Source organism: Triticum urartu, chromosome 5 (assembly GCF_003073215.2).
Source record: "Triticum urartu cultivar G1812 chromosome 5, Tu2.1, whole genome shotgun sequence".
NCBI classification, from domain to species: Eukaryota; Viridiplantae; Streptophyta; class Magnoliopsida; order Poales; family Poaceae; genus Triticum; species Triticum urartu.
The window spans coordinates 51,327,527-51,338,139 of record NC_053026.1 but is presented as its reverse complement, the minus strand read 5'-3'; the positions used below and the strand labels follow the sequence as shown (position 1 = coordinate 51,338,139).

Genomic DNA, 10,613 nt, shown 5'->3' with positions numbered 1-10,613 from the left:
ATATTCTGATCACAACCTTAACTGCCTGAGTAACGCGCCTGAACTTCCCTCTGTACGAACACGACCTTCGGGCTATCTTCGCAACCGTGGCTTCCCCCATGAATTATTCTTGTTAGTCATGTTCTCTATGATGTTAGTGTAATCTAGAAACATTTTTAGCAACTAAATACCGGTTTTAAATAGGAATCTCACTCATTGGCGGATTTTGCTCTCGGGTCGTGATGAAATTGCGTTTTTTGTAATTTTACTGCCTGACTTGTTGGACATGAACTTCTCCTAGTGCTAGGTTGAACTTGCGCCAACATTGCCCAAATGGGGCTTGCAATATACCGTTGAAAAGCTATGGACACCAGTATCATGACCCAAGTTAAATTTTTGGCACAATATAAGTGGTTTAAGAGCAGTTTTGAAAACCATTTTTTCTTCATACAAAAAACGTGAATCGTATTTTCGATCGCATTTTTAAACTGTTTATCGGAATGAGGCAAATAATATGGCGTTGGAAAGCTGCTGCAAAACCGCTCCTTCCACATATTGAAAGTTTTCTCTAATTCCCTGTGGTTAGAGAGTAATTTGGAAAATCATAAAATTTCACAAACCGAACAGCCGAGTTTGTATTTTTGATGTCATTTCTAAACGGCTAATCCAATTGAGGCAAATGATATGGCGTTGGAAAGCTTATGAAAATGCGCTACTTTTTAATGTAGAAAGCTTTTCCTAATTTTGAAAGGTTTAAGAGTAATTTAGAAAATGCGCTACTTTTTCATGTAGAAAGTTGTTTCTACTTTTCCTTAGCTTTTTGGTATATATTGTTTCTCCAAATTCCTTACTGTTTTAAGTCAATTTTGAAAATGGCTAAAGACGTATTTTCGCCGTAATTTCTACAAACTTTATTGGAATGGGGCAAATAATATACCGTTGAAAAGCTAAGGAAAATGCGAAACTTTTTCATGTTGATGGTTTTCTGTGATTCCTAGCCGTTTTCAAGTAATTTCGAAAATGGCAAGATCATTCGTTCTGACTTTATCGCGAAACAGATTCTTCGAAAGTGCACCACTTGAAGAGCCTGAACTTCTCGGCATGTCTAGTTGAACTTCACTCTATTTTGCATGTGCTTTTTTTGCTCGTAGATCTCCATCCACTGCTCGTAGCTCTCCATCCACTCACCGAAATTGAGCAAGTGATATACCGATGAAAGCTGTTCTAAACACGCAACTTTCCCGTGTTGATCATTTTTTCATACTCGCGACAATTTTAAAAGTTTTTCATCTGATATTCATTCAGTGTAGTAGGTGAACTTCCTGTTGTTTTCACGTTGAACTTCTGTGGCGTATTTTTCATTTGTAATTTTCTCATCCATTTGTCAAGTGTTACACAAATGGTATTTCTTTTGTATAAACCACTCTCACAATATTTTTTCTAACTTTCTCCCATGGAGGACTTGAACTTATGTCAACAAACTTTTAGTCTTTCGCTTTTTTATTTCTTTTTAATACAAAATGCACACCGTGTAGTACGTGAACTTCTGGCAGTTATCAATCTGAACTTCTCTCGGTTAGGTGAAAATATCTGAGTTTTTTATGAATTTTTAATCTGATATTCTTAATCCCTTTTTATGAATTTTGAAGCGCTCTATTTTCAAAAGTTGAACTTCTTGCTATTTTATTTTTGAACTTCTTTACATTCTTTAATAACGAGGAAAATCTAAGTTTTTTTATAATCATCGAACTTCTCCATCTTTTTAATATGGACTTCCTGATTTATTTATTTATGAAATTTTGAAGCGCTCTATTTTTAAAAGTTGAACTTTTTTTTATTTTTAAACTTCTTGTTTCCATTATTTAATAACGAGGAAAAGCTGAGTTTTCTATAATCATCGAACTTCTCCATCTTTTTAATATGGACATCCTCGTACTATTTCTTAATCTTTTTTATGAAATTTTGAAGCGTTGTATTTTTAAAAGTTAAACTTCTTTGTTTTTTATTTTTGAACTTCTTGTTTCCAGTCTTTAATAACGAGGGAAATCTGGGTTTTTTATAATCATCGAACTTCCGCATCTTTTTAATTTGGACCTCCTGGTCTTGTTTCTTAATATTTTTTCTACGAAACTTTGAAGCGCTTTATTTTTAAAAGTTGAACTTTTTGTTATTTTATTTTTGAACTTCATGTTTCAATTCTTTAATAATGAGGGAAATCTGAGTTTTCTATAATCATCAAACTTCTGCATCTTTTTAATTTGGACTTCCTTGTTATATTTCTTTAATCTTTTTCTATGAAAATTTTTATTCTTACATAAATGCTAAATCACCCTGTTAGTTTAACTTGAACTTCTGCTGCACATTTTGCAACACCTAAAAAATGAACTTAGTGAGAAATAACAAGACAAATATGTCAATGTCTCCAATGATCATTTTATGTGCAGAATGAATTTAAAAAACCAACCATATCCTGGTGTATCATATGTTTGAAACCGACATTTTTTTTCCACAAACAACAGGTTTGAACTTCCCGGGCCATGACCCCATTAACACGATGAGCAAATAATATGTTTGAAGCACTACGCAAAGAAAGCTATTACTTAGCTTTTCTCATGTATAGTTTTTTTAATTTCACGATCTTGAGAACATGAACTTCAAAGCACACGCCATAACATAAATCAATCAAAAACACTGATTCATCTGATTAAACATTTTTCACATTGTTCATGGGCACCTTTCCTACCAGCATTTATGCACATGGGAATCTCAGACCTAGTAGATTTTACCAAAGTGGCTTTCAATAAACATCGAACCGCCATTTTTATTCATTTTGAACTTCTATATAAACAAAGAAAGGATATCTATCCATCACCACGAAATACATGTAGAAACCTGTTGGGAAATACAAACGCATATAGTGATAATTATGCATCCGATAGCACATCAAAAAAATGCATCATGATGTGTTGGAACTCCAGGGGCGCTAGGCAGAACTTTTCCTCTGCTCGCTGCTCGCGCTCACTTGCCTGAGCTGGGGAGGATGACCAGGGGTGCCTACGACCAGGGGCTCGCGAACTTCTTTTTTATGAATGTTTTTTTCTAAATGCATTTGTTCATCAGTAAGATGCATTCTTCCCAACATCCAATGATTGAACTCTCTAAACAATTATCTTCGAACTTCATTACTTTACTTATTTAGGTGTATGTAAACTCGGGTTTACACTAACTTCCTTCCATCAAATCACGTGAAGTACATGCATGAACAGAAAAGGGGAAGGAGTTACAAGGTCCATAACACACTTTTTTGGGCATCTTTGTGGAGCCTCCGCACAATAAACTTAACAAGTTACAAATCGAAGCTACGAAATGAAATAAATGAGTATGAGCTAGAGGCTGCAGTAACACGGTGCACATCAGTTTGAGTAGAACCGGGGCGATAGCATAGGGTTCATGCATGTTTCTCAAGAAAGCAGTGAGGTGCTTTGAGGAGGTGGATGGCGACTAGCAGCTTGAGTCTTCTGTACTCAGTTTTGTGGTGATAACACGAACAGAAGGTGTCATGGCTGGGGACACCTTGGTGTAGCAGCAGGTAAACACACTGCACAACAACTCCATATGCCTTTTCTCTGGATTTCATATGTTTCTTGTTTTGTCTCTGAATTTCTGAAATGACCTTCTTTTCTCTGCCTGCTACCTCAGAGAGCAGTGCTTGCTGCATCTACAGAAAAATGGAGCATGGCCAAAGAATTAGGGAGAAAATCATGCATGTGCTTTGCCTGTAGAAGTCCGAGGCTAGTGGAGAGAAAAAACTGCATGAGCACATACTGTTTGTTGGTATTTCATATAATAATGTTCTTTTTTCTGTAGAGTGGACACTTATAAGACGTGGAGCATCTGGAAAAAAATGCCGATGGTTAGTGGCGGCTTGAAATACAACAAGAAACATACATGGGGATGAATATACATGAGATACCTTTTAATACGTTCAGTACATGGAGGTCCCAGTATACATAAATCTTTTTCACATAAATAGCAACTGGCGACATGTGGAAACCAAAACAAAGTCGCGGCTGAATGCATGCCACCTTGGTAGCCACATGCACAGGCTAGCTGAACCTGAAGTAGCTAACAAATTAGAACTTCGAACGGAAAAAAGTTAAGAGGGAATTGCTCTGACAAGGAGTCTCCCTTTATCAAATTCAGCAGAAGTTGAACTGGATGGTGGGCAGCAAGATCCGGGGTGCTATGTTCATGAACAGTCGGCGGCTCCGTCGTTGAACGGCTTAGGGTCGAGGCGAACGGACCAGGACAGCATAGTTGAATGGCTCGGGGCTGCGTTGGGAGGACTCGGGGGCAGTGTTGTAAATTGGATCAGGGTGAGGGTGCTTTCCACTGTCCCTGAAGAAAATGATATGAAGGACAAAACACACACACAAGAACAACTACACATTAGGATTCTGAATGGTCATCTGTTTGTTGAGGTAAAGAAGTTCAGAAAGATCCTCGGACACACGCACACACCAGTGCATGAACACATGCATTATCACATACATCTCAATTCCTCACATCACGGTTAATTCTTTTTTTAACAACATATGAAATGAATTATCAAATCAATACTCATAAAGGGGATCTCTTTTATGCAGATACAGACCCAATCATTCATGATTCTTTTTTAGCATACTAAGATGAACAGCAGAGAAGCATCCATAACAACAATATTGGAGAAACAAAGATCAGAGTTACCTGTACCTTGAACAAGTAGAGCTGGTTCGGGAGCAGTGGTGCACAGGTTCAAGCAAGAGACACCAGGAAGGTCGATCACAGGCGCCAGAGAAGGTCACCCGCGGGGATGCCAAGGAAGGAGGTGCAGAGGCGAGAGTTAAGGAGCATGGTGCGTTCTGCTAGAGGCCCTGCCGACGGCGTAACTCCCCTCGCCGACGGCTTCGGGGAGCAAGGGCGTTGGTGAAGGGGCCGGTGGATCATGAGGAGCAGGGCGGCAGAACCGGTGGGGGAGTAGTAGCGGCATCTTGGAGATCTGGCAGGCCGCGAGCCGACGCATGGTGACAGGATTGGCCCCGGCGGCGGCGACGAGCGGGAATGTTGGGTCTCGGCGGCGCGCGGGATTCCGGGGATCCGGCAGCGCACGGTGGTGCTGGGAACAACGAGGGCGATCCAGAGCCTGGTGGCGGCACGCAGGATCCATGACCGGTGGTGCGCGCGGGATCCTCGATCGGCGGTGGCGCGTGAGGCCTATGGCGGCGGATGTTTGGGGCGGCGGCGCGGTGCGCTTGTCTAGTAGGCGGGGACGGGGGTTAGCCGGGGTCGGGAGGTGGGGGATTGGTCGGGGATCGGTTTTGGTGCAACGTGGTTGGGTGGCTTTTTTCTTCTGAAGTATGTGTTCGAGTTCAGGAACAACTCCTCCGCGCCCTATATAGGCGTGACGTGATCCAAATAACTATTCTAATCCTGGGATTAGAATAGTGTTGTCCTATATATCTCTACTCCTAATATCTCAGTTGGTAGTCTGCGTTTCGAATTTTATTTTCGTCCCACCTATTATGGTCTTTTTTTTGTACTTCTTTGGTACTTACTCCCACCTCCCGCTCAGCCGCGAAAAACCGAAGAAAACCCCGCGATCGAGTGCGGCACACTCCCAACCTCCCGTCGCAATTATCTGACACCATCGAAAATAAACCACCAAAAACAAATCGGCGAAAATTAACCAGCGAAAAAAACCTACGCTCCTCTCGATCCGCTCGACGCACGCTCCTCTCGATCCATCCCTCCTGCTGGGGCCTTTCTCTCTTTCCCTCCTCCCCCCATATCCCGCTCTGCCACCGCCGCCCCATATCCCGCTCTGCCACCGCCCCTACTGCTCCACCGAACCGACCTCTTCTTCGAGCGTGAGCCGCTCCTCTCCCTGAAGCCCTCGTACGCACTAGGGTTTCGTGCGCCGCCGCCGCCGCCGGTCCTCTCCAACACTGCGACGGGCTTCATGGCCTACTTCGGCCTCGGGCCTTAATGCTTCCTCTGCTTCTGCGTCGGCCGGCTATTCAGCGAGGAGGACGTACATCAGGCAGCGGGTGACGCGCGGTGGCTGCGCAAATTCCTCTGCGGCGGAGATCTCCAGGATGGGTGCTTGTCTTCTCGGAAGAAGGAGATGATGAAGGATGCAGAGAAGGAAGGCAACGTGGTGTGTTCTTGCTGCAAAGTTCTCGTTCATATTTTTCTTGCTGCAAAGTTCTCGTACATATTTTTCTTCTTGGTAGGAAGGCAACGTGGTGTGTTCTTGATGATGATCGAAGAAGATCTGCTGGCTGCTGTTCAAGGGACGATAGCCAAAGAAGAAGAAGATGATTGCTATGTTCTGCTAGATCAGGATTCTGGAAGACCACGAAGAGGAATAAGACAAGCAGGCACATGTGTATCATCACGAGCAGCAAAACGAAGAGTAAACCCAAGAATATCAAGGGGGGATTATGTTGGCTGCCGTGGAGGACGAGATGCAAGGGTGCTCGGGCAGCGGCTGCAGCAGCGTGACAGATCAAGCGAGCTAGGTTGTGCCATCTCTGGTCCTCTCTCTTCAAACGGTCGACACCGGGTGCTTACGATCGACGTGACGGCGGCGGTGCAAGAGCATGGCGTAGCTGGTCTGAGAGTGGCGATGGACTCACTGCCCGCTGCTACTATATTCATCCAAAGTAGTGGCAGGGTGCAGCAGCACGAACGGCTCAGCCTCTACCTTGTTCATCCCATTACCACGGAGGCGCTTTAATTACTGACACATCTGTTCTTATTATGCAACTGCAGGTGATTTCTCATCTTTCAACTCGGTCTATTTTACTCGTCATACATGGAGAGAGTTTATACAATGTTAGATGAAGAGTTGGCGGTGCCACGGTGCCAAGGTTTGCTTCTCAAAACTGATAAGATCACATGATGCTTTTATATGCTTATTATTAAATCACAGGCAAATAACCCACTTCAACCTGCGTGATAATTATGTAGTGAACAGAGCTTTTGTGTAAATAAACTACCCAACTTTGTCAAGTGAGTTAATGGAGCAAGTCTTTAATTTGTAATTAGCTGTTGTTCAGAATTGAACTAGCGCTTCATACAGAACAATTTTGAGAGCAACTCCCCACAAAAAAAATACATCAACTATAATTGTTGGAATCCTGAAGGTAGTTCCATCGAAGTTTGTGAGTATATTTGCAAACCTCTGTCTACCTATGAATACTATTATCGAGATAGTTTAAACCATGTTGTTGGCCTGCTACAATGCTCAATGGTTTACCCTTGCTCAGATCAATTCTGGTGTGTTTGTAGTGGGAATGTGGGATGATGTATGAAGAGATAAAGAAAATTATGCTCGCGGAATATGAGTATGTAGTAACAGTTCTCTGTTATGGTTCGCGACAATTGTTCTGGTACATCTCATTGGTAGTTTATATGTAATGCAATGCCGTTTTATAATTATCATGCTAAAAAGTAATGTTACATTAGACATTTCAACATAAATGAGATGGACAACTGAGCCCACAATATATAACTATGTATATTGGGACACAACGTTTTGCCTCTGTGTCCAGATGAGCCGGTCATTCGTCAGTTGGAATCCGCGCCAAAGAGTTTCAGTGGTGTTGGTGTTCGCCAGTAGTCCAGTACATCGAGTATAGAACAACCGTGTATGCTGCAGGTGGTTACGGCGTACAGCGGAACTGACAGAACTATTTTGAATCTCGGTGGCTCTGTATCAGGGTCTTCCTGTACTGACGGTTGAAAGATTTCCATGTGGTATGTGACATGGTACAGATTTTTCGTTTCCTCGTAACTTTGATGACGAAAGGCAAACGGATTCCTTGCCTTCCAATTTATCAGTCTTCAGTTACGCTCACGTACCGAGTGAATAGATTGCAATGTTCTGTACTTCTTATTTCTAATTGATTTCATTCTCTAATGGTTGCATTAACTTGCCAAACATTTCTGGCGGATGCATGGGAGGGCCGTCTATGGTGGCAGTGGAACAGTCCTCACTGTAAGTGATCTTAGATAGGGATGAGGTTAGCAACGAGGGCGAAAGATGATGAGGCTCCAGAATCTAGAGAGTTGTTGTGAAAGCTGATCCACAAGCACCAGGGTTTGTTATAAAAGGAAAACTCTCTCGACCCGGATGGAAATAATATTCCTGGTAGGTACTGTTGAGAGATGATAAGCTAGCTTACAGCTGAATATTGCACTGTTCCATAGTTTTCCGGACTACAGATGTTGTCGATGAGCAGTATGTTTTCTAATGTATGTTGTCAGCCAGGTCTGCCACATGTCGTCGCATCGCTAGCGAGGTTTGCCTGCGCCATAGAAAGAGGGAGGGGTGTATAGAGGGATGGTCTAGGTGGCGGCTTGGGTGGGGATGGTGGTGGTGGTGGTGGTGGTGGGTGGGGGGGTTAGCCCCGTTGCATCTGTTTGGTAGACAACTTGAAGTATTTAGAGATATAATGCACTATCTTGAATCGATACACATTCCTGTGCCACTGTTTCTAGGGGTAGCCCTCTAATTAGCAAGTGGTTTTTCATGTGTGTGTGATTATGACAGAAATTTGAACAGTGTGTCGATTTATCTCATAAATAAGTATTCACTCTTACAGCACCACCATGCATGTTTTTTCACGTTTTCAACAGTTCATCTTTCAATTTTGATTTGCATAACCATGCATATATGGTGTATTGAATCAGCAAATGATATTTAAGTGCTTATTAGTTGTTGTATGAACATTTTCAGCTTTCATTAGCCCAATCGGTGCTTTGCACCGATGCTTTCCTTTGTAGCCGGCAGACAACTCAGACAAATGCATCATTATCATTTTGTTTTGATGGTTTTGTCAAAAAAATCAAATGAATTGATCTTGTTTTTCTTTGTGCAGAATTGCCTGAGATGGTTAGTGATAGTGAAAGTTATGATGACAGATAATTACTCCTCCAAGAAGAAGAATCAGAAGAGGTATACTAATGTCACTTTGTTTAAAATCTCTCCATACATATATCCTATATCACTAAGCTCCCTGGGGAAAAATCGCTCAGGGGCGATTCAGGAATCAATTGACCTGGTCGTCTGCTTTGTGTCGGCTGGCTATTTGTGGGCCTTTTTCATCAGTGGTAAGGTGACATGGGCCGCGTCTGTCGGTGGCTGAGGAAAGGCGGTTCGAGCCTGACGTGGTCGTCGATGAGGAGCTTCTGGATGTCACCGGCGCCGGCAATCCTCGAGGGCAAAGGCTGTGACAAGCGGCGGCGGCGGTGCTTGGGCAGCAACAATCCGAGCATGATGAGGTCAGAGTTCGCTATCAAATCCGCTACATTTATCTTGGATCCATGCCCAGCGTCTCAAACTGGCTAGCAATTTATTCAAAGGATGGGCGAAATCACGTCACCTCAGCTTGCGATGCATTTGCCTGCTAGGAATTGGGATCGATCCATTCTTTGCTCCGTTTCTATTCAGATTTTCATGTCTTGATTGATTTTGCAAATTTTCCTCTTTGTAGCCACCGCGTGAAATGAACCTAGCATTGTGCATGGTCGCAGGAGTCTCTGCAAGTTACTTGCTTGTTGATTCTGCATATTGGAATAATAAGTAACTACTTTGTGAAGTTCTTCTAATTTCGAATGTTATAGACAGCTAGAAAGACAGCCCATTGTACAAGTTGTCTATATCGATATCTAGAGATGATATGGAGAGCCGCTACAGATAGATACTATCTAGACTATTGTACTTGCCCTTATTGCTGCAGGTCGAAGGCGTCGTGGTGGTGCATTGGAGCTGGAGGAGGCGGCGGGCCAGTGTTGTTTGTGCTCAAGACGTACGAGATGGTGGACAGCCCATCGACGGAAGCAGCGGTCTGGTGGAGTGACGCGTTGGACACGGCCTTCATGGTTTGGTGCTTGCTGGAGTTTGCATCTTCAAGCACAGAAATTTCTCCAGTTTCATCCATGAGCCCCCCCCCCCCCCCCCCCCCCCCCACCCCCTCTCTTACTGAATCCCTACGCACCCCAAGCAATCTCGGTCAAGTTTGTGCGGATTTGGGGTTTAAGATCTGTGCATGTGCGGGGAATTTATTAGTAGGAGTTGGGTTGGGTTTTATTTGTCAGATTTACTGGAGTTGGCATTAGATTTTGATCTTGGGTGGGGGCGAGGGTCCTCAAATGTCTACACTGTTGTGGTGAAATGCTACTCCATTTTTACTAAAAATCATTTAGGATGCTGATTTTCTTAGTTGGTCTTGATTGCAGTTAAATGCCAAAAATCAGGACTCGGTATGGTGCCAAAATATGTTCATAATTTTGTGCGCTGGGCTGGTGGGATGCTATGTGAATCACTACATTCTTACTCCTTTGGTTCGCCGGAGGTTCGGATTGCATTGACCACATTCAGATTTTTCCTAGAGATTCGGGCCGGCAACCAAAGATGTCCAGCCTTGATGGCTTGTGATATATTATCATGTTTAGGATAGACGAAAATAAGATTGCAAAGGTACATTCTTTTCCTGCATAAACTAAATAGTGTTACAAATGGTGATAAACATGGGTAGTTTTCACTTCTTTATTACTGCTGAATCATGACATAAAATGCATGTTTCTTG

The 10,613-nt window shown here is 43.0% G+C and overlaps 1 long non-coding RNA gene across 2 annotated transcripts; it reads left to right on the top strand.

The window, feature by feature from the left end:
• Positions 1–5,754: 5,754 nt before the first annotated feature.
• LOC125507833 lies at positions 5,755–9,973 on the top strand. 2 transcript variants are annotated; one of them, XR_007283053.1, is made up of 5 exons: positions 5,755–6,175; positions 6,252–7,779; positions 8,904–8,980; positions 9,134–9,306; positions 9,765–9,970. It is a non-coding gene; the product is annotated as an uncharacterized LOC125507833 (long non-coding RNA). The 2 variants fall into 2 exon arrangements; XR_007283052.1 differs by having other exon boundaries at positions 5,757–6,175; positions 9,134–9,973.
• Positions 9,974–10,613: the final 640 nt, after the last annotated feature.